Genomic DNA, 19,590 nt, shown 5'->3' on the forward strand with positions numbered 1-19,590 from the left:
CCCTGTGCTGCTTCTCCTCTGCAGGTAATGGGGTGGGGGGCATGGACAGAAGCAACCCCCAGACTTTTAAAGCAGTCAAATGCAGAGGATGGAAACGCTCCAGCCACTCGGGTTCTTTTTGGTACAGAGGCAATGAAGATGACTGCCCGGGCTGCGAGTGGGAAAAGGGCAGGGAAATGTAAGCCCTGTACCCCCAGTAAGTAGTTACCACCTTTGGCTGGTCTATACTGGGCTGGGCTGTCAGTCATCTCTCATCCAGCTGACGCTCAGAAGAGGATCGTTATGGGGATGCTGCCTCCTGGCGACCAAAGGTGGGTACTGCAGCTCGGGAGCCGCGCACGCATGCTGGCGCGTTTTGCTGCTAGAGCAGCTTTTTTTTTCTCTGCCTCTCTCCAGTTCCCAGGCCCTGTTTTTCAATTTTCTCTTTCTTTGTCCTGTGCCGCATTGCAATTGTCATTTCTTCTGCTGTCTTTCCCTCTCTGGCTCCCTGCCAGGATTTTTTAATTCCTCCCTGTCTTGTGGACCATTGCTGGTTTTTCTTTCTCTGTGTCTCTCTGTCCAGCTCCCTGTCCCTGTCCTTACTTTTTTTTTTTAAAATTCCTCCTTCTCTGCCCTCTACACATCACTCTTTAAATTCCTCCTTCTCTGTCCTGTGGCCTACTGTGATTTGTTCTTTCTCTGTCTCTCCTTTTTCTGGCTCTCCATCCCTATTTTTCAGTTTCTCCCTCTCACCCTTGTAGCACAACATTGTTATTGATCTTTCCTCACCTCTCCCTTGTCCAGCTCCCCGTCCCTACTTTTTAATTCTTCCCTTGCTGCCCTGCGGCCCATTGCTATCTTCCCTTTCTCTGTCTCTCTCTGCATGGCTCCTGGTCCCTTCCTTTTTGAAATTCCTCCCTCACTGTCTTGGAGCCCACTGCATTTTTTCCTTTCTCTGTCTCTCTAGCTGGCTCCCTCTTACTATTTTTCAATTTTTTCTTTCGCCATCTCTCTGTCCAGCTCTGGATACCAATTTTTTAATTCCTCCTCCTCTTCCCTGCAGCCCGTCTTTCTTCCCCCTGCCCGTTATTTGTGTCACCACCACCACCACCACCTCTGGCTCCCTGTCACTGTTTTAATTCCTCCCTCTCCACCCTCAGGCTGTTGCTATACTTCCCGTGTGTGTCGCCCTGCATCTGGCCCCCTGTCCCTATCTTTTCATTCCTCTCTCCTCCCTGTAGCCCGTCGCTATAACTTTCTTGTGCCGTCTCTCTCTGTGTTTGGCTCTGGATCCCTGTTTTTTCCTTCCTCCCTCCCCTCTCTCTGCCCTGTTGCCCCTGGCTATTTTCTCTTTCTCCATCTCTCTCTGCCCACCCCCTGATCTCTATTTTTTCATTCCTCCCTCTCTGTCCTGTAGCCCATCGCTATCCTTTCTTTATCTGGCTCCCCGTCCCTGTTGTTCAGTTTCTTCCTTCTCGGTTCTGCAGCACGTTGCGATTCTGTTTCTTTCGCTGACTCTCCTTTCCCAGTCCCTCACTTTTAATTCCTCCCTCTCTGTCCTGTTGACCCTCGGGTTCCCCCTCGCCTTTCTCCACCTTGCTCTCCACCTTGCTCTTTCTTGCTTCCTGGCCCTGTTTTATAATTCCTCCCTCTCTTCCGCACAGCTCGTCGCTTTTTTCTTTTCTGCATCTCTCTACGTCAGTCTCACTGCCCCCATTTTTAAATTCTTCCTTTCTGCCCTGTATCATGCTGATTTTTTTGCCTTTCTCCAACCCTCTCTGTCCAGCTCCCTGTCCCTATTTATTAATTCCTCCTCCTTCCTGCACCCAGAGCTATTCCCCGCAATTTCCATCTCTCTCTGTCTGGCTCCCTGTCCGCAGTTCTTAATTCCTCCCTCTGGCCCCCATAGCCTGTCTGGATCCACCCCCCCCCCCCGTTGGGCTCCCTCCCTCCGTTTTAATTCCACAGTCTCTGTCTCAAAGCCCCACACTATTTGTCTGTCTTATTCCATCTCTCTTGTCTGGCTCCCTGCTACTAGTTTTTACTTCCTCCCTATACGTCTTTTAGGCCATTGCTTTCTGCCCCCACTTTCTCTTTGTCTCTGTCTGGCTCCCATTCCCTGTTCTTTATTTCCTCTCTCTTCCCTGTAGCCCACTGCTTTCTTTTCTGTTCTCTATCATGCTCTGTCTGGTCCCCTGTCCCTATTTATCAATTCCTCTCTCTATGCCCTGTGGCCTGTTGCTTTTTCCCATTTTATATCTGCCTCTCTTTCTGTCCAGCTCCCTGTCCCTCGTTTTTTAATTCCTCCCTCTCTGCCCTGTCATCTGTGCGGTCTTTTGCCTTTCTCCACCTCTCTCTGGCAAGCTCTCTGTCCCTCTTCCTTAATTCTTCCCTGTTACCCCTTCTTAATTCTTCCCTCTCTGCCCTGTAGTGTGTGTAGCTATGTTGTTTGTTTTGTGTTGTTTCCCAACCCCTGCCCCTTCCCTCCATCATTTGCTGTCCTGACTCCCTGTTGTTTCATTCCTCTGTCTGTGCCTTGTTTCTTGTAACTTTTTTCTTTCCTCATCTCTCTCAGTCCAGCTCTGCACCCTTGTTCTTTTTAACTCCCTCTCTGTCATGCTGCCTACACCAGTTTTTTTCTGCATCTCCATCCTGCTCCCCATCCTTCCTTGTCAGTCACTGTCCCGTTCTCTCTTCCTCCTCTCCCTGCTGCGTCTTTCTCCATCCCTGTCGGGCTCGCTGTCCCGTTCTCTGCCTCATGCTTTCTGATTACACCCCCACTCTCCAGCAGGCTGCCACTTTTCTCCTCTCTTCTAGCGTGCAGCACCCGGATCATTTTTGGCAGCCTCCACCTCTGCCCACCAGCTCATCAGCCCAGGAGCCAACCAACTGACTGCCAAGGAGTCCCAGGGGCAGGGGGAGCGTTGGGGGCCCTGAGCCCCTGAGCAGACTTGCTCCCAGAACTTATTACACGCATGACTGCATAAACACTCGCCGTCTCCTTTGTGCTCCCTTTGCACAGAGCGAGGGGCTGTGAGGGAGTCCAGGGGAGGAGGTGATGCATTGTGGGGGCCGGGTGATGGCCCCCTGGTGGTCCTGCTGGGCTCCAGCTTTGGGCCAGGGCTGGAGGAGCCTCAGGTGCAGGCAGTGAGGATGACGGTGACAGCCCCTCCCTCTAACGGGGTGGCTGCCTGCAGAGGGGCCAGCGCTGCCCTGCCCTGGCTGGCTGCAGAGAGGCCGAGGGAGGAGCGGAGCAGTTGCCGAGCTCTGCCGGGCCGCGACTGCGCCGCGGGAGAAGGCGAGCGGGGCTGCGTGATGCTCCCCGACCCTGTGTTTCTTCTGCCACGTCCTTGCGGGGCTCCTCATCCCTTTTTTATTGATTTCTCCGTCTCACTGTCCTTTTCCCTGTACTTTTCCTTCTCTGCTCCTCAGCCTTTCTCCCTCATTTTATTTTTCTCTTTCTGTTCCTCTCTCTTGCTCCCCATCGCTGTATTTTCATTCTCTGTATCTGCTGCCGCAGTAACGACTGCCGAGTTGTCCCAGGGGAAGGGCGAGCGTACGGGCACCGAGCCCCGGAGCAGACTCAGTCCCAGGACTTACACGCATTAACGAATAAACATTTGCTCACCACCCACCGACCGGTGCCCAGCCAATCCCCGGGCTGCGGCATCCCCTGGCCAGCTTCCCCAGTTGATATACTGGGCAGGACGTCATATGCTATGGAATACCCTTTTCGCTCATTTGGGTCAGCTGTCCCAGCGGTGTGGACTCCCAGCCTCCACTGGCAGGGCAGTATGAGAAGCTGAAACATCCTCGACTTAGTATAAACACTGCCTCGTGACAACTAAATCACTGTTTTATCAACATTATTGTCATGCTAAATGCAAACTACAGCACTATACCAGCTACTAGGAAGAAAATTATCTCTATTCTAGCCAAAACCAGGAAACTCCCTCTGCTCTTTACCTCATTTCTTGTCAAACTTTATTTCTATGCCTCCCTCTATCTAGCTCCCTCTTCCTCTTCTTTATTTCTTCTCACTCTTTCCTTTACCCTGTCAGTTTTAAAATTTGCTTTATACGTATGTCTCTCCCCAGCTCCCCGGCCTTATTTTTTAATTTGCATCCATGTGAATTGTACCCCGTCGCTTTTTGAATTTTTTTTCTATTTCTCCCTCTCTCTTCCTCCCTGTCCCTGGTTTTAAATTGTTTCTTTTTTCCTGTACCCTGCTGCTTTCTTGTTTGTTTCTATGTATCCCCCAGTCCGTCTCCCTGCCTTTATTTCTTAATGTTTTCCTATCTGCCTCATACCCTATTGCTTTTTAAGTTTTATTTCTATGTCCCCCTCGATCCAGCTCACTGTCCCTATTTTTGAATCCCTCCCTTTAGCTGGGGAAGGGTCTGCCCAGGCACGCCCACCTGAGGGAGCTGACGAAGGTGAACCATCCGAGGAGGGAATCCAAGGGGGTCCCGCAGGCAGCCACGTCCAGCAAGGAACAGCCAGCCCCCGCTGCAAGGAAGTATCCCTCCGAGCCATCCCCGACAGAGCGCGCCAGCAGCGCACGGCGCCTCCGTCAGCCACGCGCACAAGCCACCAGGAAGCCTCGTGGGAGAGGAGCGTCGAGGCGCCTGCCGCCGAGGCGGAGAGAAAAGCATCGGGGCGGTGAAGGTCTCCCACCGGCGTCGGGAGCTGCGGAGAGTCACGCATTCTGTCGCGTGCATCCCGCTCCGTCTCTGCCGCCCTTCCCCAGATCTCTGTCCGCCTCCCTGCCTGTCCCTCCTTCCGCCTCTCCCTCCACCAGCCCACCTGCCTGCCTGGTTCTCCAAAACTTGTTACTCTTCTGCCAACTCTGCCCTGTACCACTTCATCTATAAATTTTTTTTCCTACGCTTCCCTCTCTGTGGCTCCTATTTTTTACTGCTTTCCCATGTTTCTTGTACCCAGTTGCATTTTAATTTCTCTTTCTGTTTCCCTCCCTCTGATGCCCCAACCCTTTTTAAAATTCCTCCCTCTCTCCTGTACCCCATCACTTTTTGCTTTTTATGGTTCCTTCTATCCATCTCCCTGTCCCTATTTTTAAATTATTTTCCATCTTTTGCTTCTTGTACCCAATCGCCGTTTAAGTTTCCTGTCTACATTGTCCTCTATCCATCTCCTCGTCCTTGTGTTTTCATTCTTGTCTGTGTTTCTTGTATTCAGCTACTTTTCAAAATTCCTCCTATGTCTCCCTCTATCTGGCTCCCTTTCTTGATTTTTTATTTCTTCCCTATATTTCTTATACCCCTTTGCTATTTAATTTATCTTTCAACAATTCCCTTTATCTCGCTCCCTTTCCCTAAATTTTAATTCCTCCCTTGCTTCCCTATATCCCGTCACTTTTAAAATTGTCTTTCAATGTTTCCTTCTACTCTGATCCCTGTTCCTGGTTTTCAGTTCTTTCCTGTCTGTCATGAACTACGTTGCTTTCTAAATTTTGTTTCTATGTCTACTTTTATCTAGTTAACTGTCCCTAATTTTCAATTTTGTACTCTCATAATTCTTTTTGTTGTGAAATTTTGTTTCTAGGTGTACTTGTATCACGTTTTCTCTCCCTATTTCCTAATTTTTTTCCCGTTTCCTGTATCCTCTCGCTTATAAATTTTTCAGTCTATGTCTACTTTAGTCATGATCTCTCTCCCTGTTTATTAATTATTTCCTGTCTGTCCTGTGCCCTGTCGCTTTTAAATTTTCTTTCCTCATCTACTTGTAGCCAGTTCGCCGTCTTTATTTTTGAATTCCTTCTAGTCTGTCCTGTACCCCATTGCTTTTAAAATTTTCTCTCTCTGTCTCTGTCTATTTAGGGGGTTTTGCTATTTTTTCATTTTTTCCTGTTTTCACTTTTGAATTTTTGTTTGTGTTCACTTCTACACGCTTTTGTCTCTATTATTTACTTTTTTCCTGTATTCTATCTGGTCGCTTTTAAAATTTTCTTTGCGTGTCTACTTTTATGAAGCTGTCTATCCCTTGTTTTTAATTCTTTCTTGTTTGTCACATACCTTGATGCTTTTTAAATTTTCTTTATGTCTTTTTTTTTTTCCCCTTCTCTTAGTTCATCCCCTGGCTTTAGAGGGTCTCCTCGGCATGTAGAATCATAGAATCATTGAGGTTGGAAAAGACCTTCAAGATCATCGAGTCCCACCATCATCCATGCCCACTAAACCATGTTCTGGAGTACCTCGTCTACACACTTTTTTAATACCTCCAGGGACCTCCATTTCCTCTCGTCCTATCTCCAGCCACCTGATAGAAGAGACCAGCACCCACCTCGCTACAACCCCCCTTTAGGTAGTTGTAGAGAGCAATAAGGTCTCCCCTCAGCCTCCTTTTTTCCAGACGAAACCGCCCCAGCTCCCTTAGCCGCTCCTCATAAGACTTACGCTCCAGGCCCCTCACCAACTCGGTTGCCCTTTTCTGGACACGTTCCAGCACCTCAACGTCTTTCCCGTAGCAAGGGGCCCAAAACTGAACGCAGTACTCGAGGTGCGGCCTCACCAGTGCCGAATACAGGGGAACAATTACCTCCCTGCTCCCGCCGGCCACACTATTTCTGGTACAGGCCAGGATGCCGTTGGCCTTCCTGGCCACCCGGGCACACTGCTGGCTCATATTCAGCCAGCTGTCAACCAGCACACCCGGGTCTTTCTCTGCCAGGCAGCTTTCCAGCCGCTCTTCCCCAAGCCCGTAGCGCCGCACGGGGTCGCCGTGACCGAAGCGGAGGACCCGGCACTCGGCCTCCTTGAACTTCGTACAATTGGCCTCGGCCCATCGATCCAGCCTGTCCAGATCTCTCTGTAGAGCCTTCCTACCCGCAAGCAGATCGACCCTGCCTCCCAACTTGGTGTCATCTGCAAACTTGCTGAGGGTGCACTCGATCTCCTCATCCAAATCATCGATAAAGATATTAAACAGAACCGGGCCCAACACCGAGCCCTGGGGAACACCACTCGCGACCCGCCGCCAACCGGATTTAACCCCATTCACCACAACCCTCTGGGCTCGTCCATCCAGCCAGTTTTTCACCCAGCAAAGAGTACACTTGTCCAAGCCACGAGACGCCAGCTTCTCAAGGAGTATGCCATGAGAGACAGCGTCAAAGGCCTTGCTGAAGTCAAGGTAGGTAACATCCACAGCCTTTCCCTCATCCGCTAGGCGGGTCGCCTGGTCATAGAAGGAGATCAGGTTGGTCAAGCAGGACCTGCCTTTCGTAAACCCACGCTGACCGGGCCCAATCCCCTGCTCGTCCCAGACTTGCCACGCGAGCGCTCTCAGGACAAACCCTTCCATAATCTTCCCCGGTACCGAGGTCGGGCTGACAGGCCCGTAGTTCCCCAGATCCTCCCTCCGACCCTTCTTGTAAATGGGCATCACGCTGGCAAGCCTCCAGTCCTCTGGGACCTCCCCCGTTGACCAGGATCGCCCATAGATGATGGAGAGCGGCTTGGCAAGCACCTCCGCCAGTTCCCTCAGTACTCTTGGATGGATTCCATCTGGTCCCACAGATTTGTGAGCGTCCAGAGGGCGTAGTAGGTCACTAACTATTTCCTCATGGATTAAGGGGGGTTATATTCTGCTCTTCATCCTCATCTTCCAGCTCAGGAGGCAGAGTACCCTGAGGATAACTGGTCTCCCTATTAAAGACTGAGGCCAAGAAGGCATTAAGTACCTCAGCCTTTTCCTCATCTCTGGTGGCAACGTTCCCTTCTGTATCCATTAAAGGATAGATATTCTCCTTGGGATTTTTTTTTACTGTTACCGTATTTGTAAAAACATTTTTTGTTGTCTCTTACGACAGCAGCCAGATTTAGTCCTAGCTGAGCTTTTGCCTTTCTAATTTCCTCTGCGCATGACCTAACAAGATCCCTGTACTCCCAAGTTGCTCGCCCTTTCTTCCAGAGTTGATAAACTCTCCTTTTTTTCCTGACTCCTAGCAAAAGCTCCCCGTTCAGCCAGGCCGGTCGTTTTCCTCGGCGGTTTGACTTGCGGCACGGGGGAATAGCCTGGTCCTGAGCCGTTAAGATTGCCTTCTTAAAGAACGTCCATCCCTCCTGGACCCCTTTTGCCCTTCAGGACCGTCTCCCAAGGGACTCTCTCAACCGGTGCCTCAAAGAGGCCAAAGTTTGCCCTCCGGAAGTCCATAGCGGTGGTTTTGCTGACCCCCTTCCTTGCCTCACCAAGAATTGAGAATTCTATCATTTCACAGTCGCTAAGCCCAAGACGGCCTCCGACCATCGCACCTCCCACCAGTCCTTCCCTGTTCGTAAACAATAGATCTAGCAAGGCTCCTCCCCTGGTGGGCTCACCTACCGGCTGCGTCGGGAAGTTATCTTCCACGCACTCCAGGAACCTCCTAGACTGTTTACTCTCTGCTGTGGCGTATTTCCAGCGGACGTCTGGAAAGTTGAAGTCCCCCACGAGAACAAGGGCACACGATTCTAAGACTACTGCCAGCCGCTTGTAGAACGATTCATCCGTCTCTTCAACGTGGTCGGGCGGTCTATAACAGACTCCCAGCACGATATCTGCCTTATCGGCCTTCCCTCTCATCCTCACCCATAAGCACTCCACCTTGTCATCACAATCGTGTAGCTCCGTGCAGTCCAAACCCTCCCTAACAGAGAGAGCCACCCCACCACCGTTTCTACCTCGCCTATCCCTTCTGAAGAGCTTATAGCCATCCATCGCAGCGCTCCGGTCACGGGAGTCGTCCCACCGTGTTTCCGTGATGGCGACTAAGTCGTATCTATCCGGCCGCACGATGGCTTCCAGCTCCTCCTGTTTATCGCCCGTGCCGCGTGCATCGGCATAGATGCATTTGAGCTGGCCTATCGAATCCACCCCTAATATTGGCACGCTGCCCCCAGGCTCATCTCTGGTGCACCTAGCCTTATCCCTTACCCCCTTCAAACCTAGTTTAAAGCCCTCTCTATGAGCCCCGCCATCTCACGAGCGAGGATTCTTTTACCCCTTTGAGATAGCTGGATACCATCTGTCGCTAGCAAGCCCGGTGCCACGTAAAACTCCCCACGATCAAAAAACCCAAAACACCACCGACGGCACCAGCCTCTGAGCCACATATTAACCAGGTGTGTTTTCCTGTTCCTTTCAGTATATTTCTCTGCCACTAAGGGATTGAGGAAAACACTCCCTGTGCTCCTTCCACCAATCGCCCCAGTGCCCCGAAGTCCCTTTCGATTGCCTTTGGATTTCTCCCTGCAATCTCATCACTGCCAACCTGCACAACCAGCAATGGGTAATAATCAGAGGTCCGAACCAGACCCGGGAGTTCCCTGGTAATGTCTTTTACCCGGGCCCCAGGGAGGCAGCAGACTTCCCTGTGGGACGGGTCAGGACCGCATATTGGGCCCTCTGTCCCCCTCAGAAGGGAGTCGCCTATGACAATTACCCTCCTTTTTCTTTTTTCACAGGCTGCGAGAATGCGTGGGGCTGCCCGGCTGAGCCTAGGCACCTCCCTGGATAGGGCTTCACCTACACCCTGATCTTCACAGACCCGGTCCTCAAGTTCCAGAGCCCCATACCTGTTGCGTAGGGGCAACCGGGAAGGTGAGGGAGACCGGGAGGGGACTCGCCTGCCTCCCCGAGCAGGGACCTGTATCCATTCCCCTCCAACTCTTAGGTCCCCTCCTGCCTGGTGGCAAGGGGGCAGGGGAACCTCCGCTTCTCGCGGAGCCTCCGCCTGCTGCGTCTGCCTCAGGGACGGTAGGGTGTGGGTCCACCAATCTATCTCCCTCTCACACTCCCTGATACTCCTCAACCTTTCCACTTCTTCCTTCAGTTCTACCACCAGGCTGAGCAAATCACTCACCTGGTCACAGCTCACACAAGAGGCGTCCCCACTGACCTCCATCATTTCTGATAGACTCAGGCACTCCCTGCAGCCAGAGACCTGGACAGCTGCACATTTACACGGGAGCTCTGTCTGCATCGCCACGTTTTTCCTAGCAATGGCTTTCACCCGAGCGGCAGCCATATCGGGGTCTCCTTCTGAGGCCGACGTCCACCGCTTCAGTAGCCTTCTCGAGCGGGGAAGGGGGGGGCTGCGCCCTACCTGCCCGAACTGCCGCGCAAACTGCCGCACCACACCCTGACACGCCACGCCCTGTTTGCCACGCTCTTGGTCGCTGGCGCTCCTCAGGGCCATTTAAATCTCCCGCAGTCGCCCCTGGCAACGCCCACGCCGCGTCAGCCTCTCTTACGAGAGTTGCCGGCTCTGCACCGTCCCTCTGCTCTTCCCCGGGGCTCCCGGGCCTCGGGAACCTCCCGGTCCGCCTCAACGGAGCGCTTAGCCACCGACTTACCATTGCGTCTGCTGGCCTCGCCGCCGATTGATGTGATTTTAATAACTACATTGTTATTGCATTTAATGAGCTAGTTTCCTACCTAGTTTAGAGGCACATCTATCTTTTTCTGTCTACGCCTCAGAAAAATTAAGTTTAACTCCTTACCCGGTCACGTTGCTGATGCAATAGTTGTAGCTGTAGTACAGGAGCAGGTAGCGTCATTGCCAGTAAAGGTCGCTTTCTCTGTTCAGGGTCTCGCTTACTGTAAATTTAAGGCAGGTAAGAACACTCCTGCTGCTCCTCCAGCTGACTTTATACCTTCTGGTGGTTTGCCCTTCCCCTTTCCCAGGGGATTGTGGGAAGGGTGGTGGGCGGAGGCTCGGGGTATTTGAGCCACAGCCTCTGCTGAGGGAGCTCATTGTGCTCCTGGGTTTCTCTGGTGTTGGTGCTCAGCTCATCCTTGAGTCCTTTGCAGCTTTTGAGCTGGCTCAGCTCTTTGGGAAGAGGTGTCTGCTCGAGGTAAGACCTTCAGGACCGGTTAAGGTTTGGCAGCATGTGTAGTAGAAAGTAACACTTGTGTGCAGCTTTTTTTTTTTTTTTTCCTTCCTTTTTTTCAGGTCAGTAATTTTGTTTTGAGTGTTCAGGGGTAGAAAGTTGGTTTAATAGTATGCATTGTTTGTTTGGGTTTTTTTTTAATTCTTCATGCATTGTGTTTTCCTGGAATCCCCAACTTTATTGAAAACGGAACCTTGTTTTATTTCACCAGTTCTGCTGTATGCTGTGTAGAGTTGCTGATATCTCTCTTAACGGGACCAACGATGACGTTGTTTAGCAGGGGTTAGAGTGAACATCTTGTATGCATCCATATATGGAGTTTTAGTACTTCTGAAGAAAGCAGAAGGGCCAGGAGGCACAGCGCCTTTCAGGCTCTGGGATGCCTCGTCACCTTTCCTCATTGCCCACAGAACGCCGTGTTGTCCCTAGAACCTTTGCAGCTTGTGGCAGGCCCCTCGTAGATTACAAGCCTTGGGGCTTGACTTTATTTTGTGGGCAAGTAGCGGAGCTGGAACGAGCGGGGAAGCAAACACGGTGGTGCTTATGAGGAGGGGGGAGTTGGGCAAGTAGTTGGCGTTGGCCGGCGGGATGCTTACTCCCTTTTCTGATTTTTTTGTTTGTTTGTTTCATTGCAGATGTTGAAGACCAATGTGTCACCTTGAGGAACATCCCAGTTAGCCTGTGTGGTTTTTGTGGAGGATGGTTTGAGACCCATGGCCCTCTGAAAGTTAAGTTGAGGGACCAGGGCTGGGCAGAGGCTGGGAGGGAGGAACGAAGCTGAGAATTGCAGGGAGGGGTTTTAAAGTTAGCACAGGAGAGAGGCCCGTCCAGGAGCAGTGCCGTTTGGGCAGGCGAAGGGAGCGGGTTGCTTTGCAGCACGAGACCAGCGTGTGCCGGGCAGGGCAGTTCCAGCCTTTGTCTGCGGTGGTGTGCAGTTTGTGTAGTCTGTCTTCTGTGCCTTAGACCTTTTGCGGGTCTCAATGTCCTCATTGCGCTTTGCGCCGGGGGAGCGTGGCATGCGCTTTAGGCGCTGTCCCTAGGGTCTCGAATGCCCGTACTCATCGGCACAGTGCCATTGGAGCGTTTCTTGTTTTGCATTTGCAGCTCTAAAGCACGGATCGGTCTCGGCAGATTCCGGTCGGTCCTCTCTCGCGGCATTCTTCTGGGCTGCGTCGGCAGCTCCGCTCTCTAGCCATCCATTTTCTTGGACTGGGAGTTCTTCCCCGCATCTTGATGTTCCTAGGTCTTGATGACAGGCTTCTTGTACATCCATCGTCTCGGTTTTGACAGTGCTGTCTTTTAACAGGCCGTTACGTCGGACTCCTCGGGGTCTGCCGTAGAGCCTCCTTGCCTCAGTGTTTTGGACGCCGTAGGTCATCTTGCCGGATGGCACCTCCCGTCAGGGAGTCCTTCTTGCTGAGAGTTTTCTCTCACTTTGAATCACCTTGTCTGTACCGTTCTGTGTTGTGTTGGTCTGTGCACAGGTGTGTTTGGCTTGGAGCTGCTCTGCCCGGGGATGTAGAGTCAGGGGTAGGTGGAACAGCAATAAGAGTCTAAGGGTGAAATGTTGATTTGCCTTAATTGTTTAGGCAAGGGTTGTACGGTCATCTGGGATTGAGTAGGCATTGGTGGGCTGTGTGGACAGCAATGTTGAGAGTTTTTTATGGAATTGATTGTAGCCATGTGGCAGAGGCTGTTGAGGGGCGGTGAAGCGGATTTGAGTCTGTAAGGTGTTGAGGCTTGCATGTGATGGGCTTAAAGTTTGGCTCTGGTTTTTTTTTTTTGTTTTGTTTTTTTAAAATGGCTTGCTGTAGCTGGAGTTGTTAAGCTCTTGCTCTGCATCCAGGCTGACTCGTTCAATATGGGTTTCTCTTTCAGATGCAGAGAGACAAGATGCGTGCACCAGAGCTACGGAGGAGGGGAGCGGAGCGCCGTGAGGAGGTGGGTCTGTGAGTGGAGTCAGAGGGAAGATGCAGCTGGTGGCTCTATGACTAGTTCATAAGGGTTCTTTTTTTTCTTTTATTCTGAAGGTGCAAAGCAAGGAGCGAAGTGGGCTATCAGCAGCGGAGGCGACTCAGGCAAGGTGAGCTGTGACTAAGGGGTTGAAGCAATCATTTCTTTGGTAGCGTTGTATTGTTAGCAGAGTTGGAAGCATCCCTTGTCATTTGTGTTTTGCAGGTGGTACACAGGCCTCGATGTGGCAAGCTGTCGACGGCACAGGTGGGGCATGTGAGCGGCTGAGGTAAAGGAGAGCAAGTTGGGAATCGGTGCGGGCGGGCTGAGGTTTCGGGCGGTGTCTCAGCATGTGTCTTGTGCTTTGGGTTTTGCAGGTGGTGCACGCAGCCTCGGAGGGGTGAAGCCGCAGGCCAATGAGGAGTTTGAGAAGGTGAGGTGGTTGTTGGCTGGGTAGGTCTTGATTAGCTAATTGGGTGGTTAATTAAACATTTACCTTTTTCTTTTGCAGGTGCTGTGTGGGCTACCTTTGGAATGGGATGAGCATTTGAGGTGAGTTGTGGATGAGGGAGGAGGAGCATGGGGCTGGTGACTTCTCATGACTGCTATGTTAATTTGGTGTGTCTTGCTGTCTCAGGTACCAGGAGTGATGATGGCCGCAGGGTCTGACTCTGGAATGAGCAGGTAGGCGTAACCCTGTGGTGTGTGTGATTAAGTGGGGGGTTGGGAAAGTAGTTGGTGTTGGCTGATGGGTTACTTACTGCCTCTTCTGACTTTGTTGGTTTTTTTTTTTTTGTCTTCATTGCAGGTGATGAAGAGGAACCTGGCGACTGCCGGATCATCCGTTAGGCCGTGTGATTTTTGGGGAGGATGGATTCGTACCCTTGGCCCTCTGAAAGTTAAGTTGAGGGACCCGGGCTGGGGAGAGGCTGGGAGGGAGGGACACAGCTGGGAATTGCAGGGAGGGGTTTGAAAGTTAGCGTAGGAGGGCAGGGCTGTCCAGGAGCAGTCCCCTTTAGGCAGGCAAAGGGAGCGGGTTGCTTTTCAGCACGAGAGCAGCGTGTGCCGGGCAGGGCAGTTCCAGCCTGTGTCTGTGGTGGTGTGTGGTTTGTGTAGTCTGTCTTCTGTGCCTTAGACCTTCGTTGGCTCTCAATGCCGTCATCAGTCTTTGCGCTCAGTGAGCGCGGCAGGCGCTTCGGGCGCCATCCCTAGGGTCTCGAATGCCCGTACTCATCGGCCCGGTGCCAATCGGGTGCATTTTTTCTTGCGCTCGGAGCTCTAAAGCGTGGATCGGTTTTGGAAGGAACCAGCTGGTTCTCCTCTGCGGCGCTCTTCCAGGCTGCTTTGGCGGCTCTGCTGCCTAGCCGCCTGTCGTCTTGGACTGGGAGTTCTTCCCTGCATCTTGATGTTCCTAGGTCTTGATGACGGGCTTCTTACGCATCCATCACCTTGGTTTAGACAGTACCATCTTGTAAGGGGCCGTTAGTTTTGCCTCTTCTTCTTTGGGGCTGTCGTAGAGCCTCCTCGCTTCGTGGTTTTGGACGCCGTAGGTCATCTTGCCGGATGGCACCTCCCGTCCGGGTGTCCTTCTTGCTGAGAGTTTTCTCTCACTTTGAATCACCTTGTTGTTAGTGGTGTGTGTTATGTGCATGGGTGTGTTTGGCTTGGAGCTGCTCTGCCCGGGGTTGTAGAGTCAGGGGTAGGTGGAACAGCAGTAGGAGTCTATGGGTGAAATGTTGATTTGCCTTAATTGTTTAGGCAAGGGTTGTAAAGTCATCTGAGATTGTGTAGCCATTGGTGGGCTCTGTGGACAGCCACATTGATGGTGTTTTATGGAGATGATTGGAGCTGTGTGGCATGGGCTGTTGAGGGGCAGTGAAGCAGATTTGAGTCTGTAAGGTGTTGAGGCTTGCATGTGATGGGCTTAAAGTTTGGCCCTTTTTTTTTTTTTTTTTTTAAGATGGCAGGCTGTAGTTGGACTCCAGATGGTCTTCCTAGATGGAATCAAGACCTCTGGAATTGTGAAGCTCTTGCTCTGCATCCAGGTGACTTGTTGTTGAATATATCTGGGGTTTTTTTTCAGATGCAGAGGGACAAGTTGTGTGCCACAGAGCGATGGAGGAGGGGAGCGGAGCCCTGTAAGAAGGTGGGTCTGTGAGTGGAATCAGAGGGAAGGTGTGGCCGGTGGCTCTATGAGTAGCTGATAGGGTTCTTTTTTTCTTTTATTTTGAAGGTATGAAGCAAGGGGCAAAGCGGGGTATTGGTACCAGAGGTGTCCCGGGCAAGGTGAGTCGTGACTACTGGGTTAAAGGAACTGTTCCTTTGGAGGTGTCGTATTGTTGGCAAAGTTGGAAACATCCCTTGTCATTTGTCTTTTGCAGGTGGTATGCAGGCCTTGACGTGGCAAGCTCTTGATGACAGAGCGGGGTGGTCGAGCGCCCAAGGTAAAGGAGAGCAAGTTGGGAATCGGTCCGGGCAGGCTGAGGTTTCGGGCAGCCTCTCAGTACGCGTCTTCTGCTTTGGTTTTTGCAGGTGGTGCACGCAGCCTCGGAGGGGCGAAGCCGCAGGCCGATGAGGAGTTTGAGAAGGTGAGGTGGTTGTGGGCTGGCTTGCTGTTGAATATCAAAGTATTAGGTGGCTGCTCGGTTAAGCATTTACCTTTTGTTTTGCAGGCGCTGTGCGGGCCACCTTTGGAATGGGATGAGCATTTGAGGTGAGTTGTGGATTAGTGAGGAGAGAATGGGGCTGGTGACTTCTCATGACTGCTATGCTAATTTGGTGTGTCTTGCTGTCTCAGGTACCAGGAGTGATGATGGCTGCTGGGTCTGATGCTGGAATGAGCAGGTAGGCGTAACCCTGTGGTGTGTGTAATTAAGTGGGGGGTTGGGAAAGTAGTTGGTGTTGGCCAATGGGTTACTTACTGCCTCTTCTGACTTTGTTGGCTTTTTTTTTTTTTTTGTCTTCACTGCAGGTGATGAAGAGGAACCTGGCGACTGCCGGATCATCCCAGTTAGGCCGTGTGATTTTTGGGGAGGATGGATTCGTACCCTTGGCCCTCTGAAAGTTAAGTTGAGGGACCCGGGCTGGGGAGAGGCTGGGAGGGAGGGACACAGCTGGGAATTGCAGGGAGGGGTTTGAAAGTTAGGGTAGGAGGGCAGGGCTGTCCAGGAGCAGTCCCGTTTGGGCAGATGAAGGGAGCGGGTTGCTTTTCAGCACGAGAGCAGCGTGTGCCGGGCAGGGCAGTTCCAGCCTGTGTCTGTGGTGGTGTGTGGTTTGTGTAGTCTGTCTTCTGTGCCTTAGACCTTCGTTGGCTCTCAATGCCGTCATCAGTCTTTGCGCTCAGTGAGCGCGGCAGGCGCTTCGGGCGCCATCCCTAGGGTCTCGAATGCCCGTACTCATCGGCCCGGTGCCAATCGGGTGCATTTTTTCTTGCGCTCGGAGCTCTAAAGCGTGGATCGGTTTTGGAAGGAACCAGCTGGTTCTCCTCTGCGGCGCTCTTCCAGGCTGCTTTGGCGGCTCTGCTGCCTAGCCGCCTGTCGTCTTGGACTGGGAGTTCTTCCCTGCATCTTGATGTTCCTAGGTCTTGATGACGGGCTTCTTACGCATCCATCACCTTGGTTTAGACAGTACCATCTTGTAAGGGGCCGTTAGTTTTGCCCCTTCTTCTCTGGGGCTGTCGTAGAGCCTCCTCGCTTCGTGGTTTTGGACGCCGTAGGTCATCTTGCCGGATGGCACCTCCCGTCCGGGAGTCCTTCTTCTTGCTGAGAGTTTTCTCTCTTTGAATCACCTTGTTGTTAGTGTTCTGTGTTGTGTGCATGGGTGTGTTTGGCTTGGAGCTGCTCTGCCCGGGGTTGTAGAGTCAGGGGTAGGTGGAACAGCAGTAGGAGTCTATGGGTGAAATGTTGATTTGCCTTAATTCTTTAGGTGAGGGTTGTACAGTTATCTTGGGTCTAGTAGCCGTGGGCGGGCTTTGCGGACAGCCATGCCAATAGTGTTTTAGGGAGATGATTGGAGCTGTGTGGCATGGGCTGTTGAGGGGCACTGAAGCAGATTTGAGCCTCTGAAGTGTTGAGGCTTGCATATGATGGGCTTAAAGTTTGGCCCTTTTTTTTTTTTTTTTTTTTTTAAGATGGCAGGCTGTAGTTGGACTCCAGATGGTCTTCCCAGATGGCATCAAGACCTCTGGAATTGTGAAGCTCTTGCTGTGCATCGAGGTGACACGAATATGGTTTTTTTTCAGATGCAGAGGGACAAGTTGTGTGCCACAGAGCGACGGAGGAGGGGAGCGAAGCAGCACAAGAAGGTGGGTCCGTGAGTGGAATCAGAGGGAAGATGTGGCCGGTGGCTCTATGAGTAGCTGATAGGGTTCTTTTTTTCTTTTTATTTTGAAGGTACGAAGCAAGGGGCAAAGCGGGGTATTGGTACCAGAGGTGTCCCGGGCAAGGTGAGTCGTGACTACTGGGTTAAAGGAACTGTTCCTTTGGAGGTGTCATGTTGTTGGCAAAGTTGGAAGCATCCCTTGTCATTTGTCTTTTGCAGGTGGAGCACGCAGCCTCGGAGGGGCGAAGTCGCAGGCCGATGAGGAGTTTGAGAAGGTGAGGTGGTTGTGGGCCGGGTTGCTGTTGAATATCAAAGTATTATGTGGTTGCTCAGTTAAGTATTTGCCTTTTGTTTTGCAGGTGCTGTGCGGGCCACCTTTGGAATGGGATGAGCGTTTGAGGTGAGCTGTGGATGAGGGAGGAGGAGCATGGGGCTGGTGACTTCTCATGACTGCTATGCTAATTTGGTGTGTCTTGCTGTCTCAGGTACCATGAGTGATGATGGCTGCAGGGTCTGACGCTGGAATGAGCAGGTAGGCGTAACCCTGTGGTGTGTGTAATTAAGTGGGGGGGTTGGGAAAGTAGTTGGTGTTGGCCGATGGGTTACTTACCGCCTCTTCTGACTTTGTTGGCTTTTTTTTTTTTTTTGTCTTCATTGCAGGTGATGAAGAGGAACCTGGCGACTGCCGGATCATCCCAGTTAGGCCGTGTGACTTTTGGTGGGAGGATGGATTCATACCCTTGGCCTTCTGAAAGTTAAGTTGAGGGACCCGGGCTGGGGAGAGGCTGGGAGGGAGGGACACAGCTGGGAATTGCAGGGAGGGGTTTGAAAGTTAGGGTAGGAGGGCAGGGCTGTCCAGGAGCAGTCCCGTTCGGGCAGGCAAAGGGAGCGGGTTGCTTTTCAGCACGAGAGCAGCGGTGTGCCGGGGCAGGGCAGTTCCAGCCTGTGTCTGTGGTGGTGTGTGGTTTGTGTAGTCTGTCTTCTGTGCCTTAGACCTTCGTTGGCTCTCAATGCCGTCATCAGTCTTTGCGCTCAGTGAGCGCGGCAGGCGCTTCGGGCGCCATCCCTAGGGTCTCGAATGCCCGTACTCATCGGCCCGGTGCCAATCGGGCGCTTCTTGTCTTGCGCTCGGAGCTCTAAAGCGTGGATCGGTTTTGGAAGGAACCAGCTGGTTCTCCCTCTGCGGCGCTCTTCCAGGCTGCTTTGGCGGCTCTGCTGCCTAGCCGCGTGTCATCTTGGACTGGGAGTTCTTCCCTGCATCTTGATGTTCCTAGGTCTTGATGACGGGCTTCTTACGCATCCATCACCTTGGTTTAGACAGTACCATCTTGTAAGGGGCCGTTAGTTTTGCCCCTTCTTCTCTGGGGCTGTCGTAGAGCCTCCTCGCTTCGTGGTTTTGGACGCCGTAGGTCATCTTGCCGGATGGCACCTCCCGTCCGGGAGTCCTTCTTCTTGCTGAGAGTTTTCTCTTTGCTTTGAATCCCCTTGTTGTTAGTGTTCTGTGTTGTGTGTGTTGTGTGCATGGGTGTGTTTGGCTTGGAGCTGCTCTGCCCCGGGGATGTAGAGTCAGGGGTAGGTGGAATAGCAGTAGGAGTCTATGGGTGATATCCTGATATGTCTAGATTGTTAGCAATGAGGGTTAAATGATTTTTCAGTCATTGCATGTGAGTAGTGGAGTGGATTGTAAGTGGTTTGTGGGGTAGAATATAGTAAGGCAGTAAGTGGGCATGGGTGTTAATATTGTGTAGGTCGACACTTTGTGGTAAGGTTCTAGAAATGGTTAAGGCACTGAGGTTTTTGCTTTTGGAATAGGTGGGAAGTAGGAGTTTGGAGCTGTGCAGGATTTTTTTATGCTGAGGGTGAAGTGTCTATTCAACAGTTTTGTGTGTTGGTTTTGCAGGTGATCACGGGGCACGAGGCGATTGAAGGAACCTCGCATTTAGGCGATGCGGCTCCTACGGAGGTTGGACTGTGACTTGTGCCCACTATGAAAGCTAAGTATCGGGTTGAAAAATCTATGTATGGTGCCCATGGTGTGTGTTGAAGCGTTGGTGTAATGGAAGTATAGTTTGTGGGGAGTTTGGAAGGAGGTTGGGCTGGGGCTGGGGGTTGATTTTTGAGACCCCGGGTGCTGCGGGTAAGGGGCGATGGCCCCTTGATGCCCTTTGGCGGCAGGATGGGTTAGTTGCGTGTGAGGGCTAGTGTGCCTGTGATCTGAATGAGTGGTGTGTTGTGAATGTGTGTTACCTTGTAGGGTTATGTGGTTTAGCTTTTTAATGTTTTTTCCTTTCAGGTTGTACAGTTGAGATGTTTTTCAGGCAATTAGAATTTTAAAAAAATACAAGTAGAATAAAAAAAACCCCAGCCGGGGGGGTTTTTTTTTTTCCCCCCAGCTGGGTTTTTTTTTCCCCGGTCCCGGCTGCTCTGTGAGGCGATGTTCATCGCC

General features: G+C 51.8%; 1 long non-coding RNA gene across 1 annotated transcript; it reads left to right on the plus strand.

The window, feature by feature from the left end:
• The first annotated feature begins 15,163 nt into the window (after positions 1-15,163).
• Positions 15,164-15,539, plus strand: LOC128138292 (uncharacterized). Its single transcript, XR_008233986.1, has 3 exons — positions 15,164-15,268; positions 15,357-15,412; positions 15,497-15,539. It is a non-coding gene; the product is annotated as an uncharacterized LOC128138292 (long non-coding RNA).
• The last annotated feature ends 4,051 nt before the right edge of the window (positions 15,540-19,590 follow it).

The sequence above is a fragment of the Harpia harpyja genome, unplaced genomic scaffold (genome assembly GCF_026419915.1).
Source record: "Harpia harpyja isolate bHarHar1 unplaced genomic scaffold, bHarHar1 primary haplotype scaffold_310, whole genome shotgun sequence".
NCBI lineage: Eukaryota > Metazoa > Chordata > Aves > Accipitriformes > Accipitridae > Harpia > Harpia harpyja.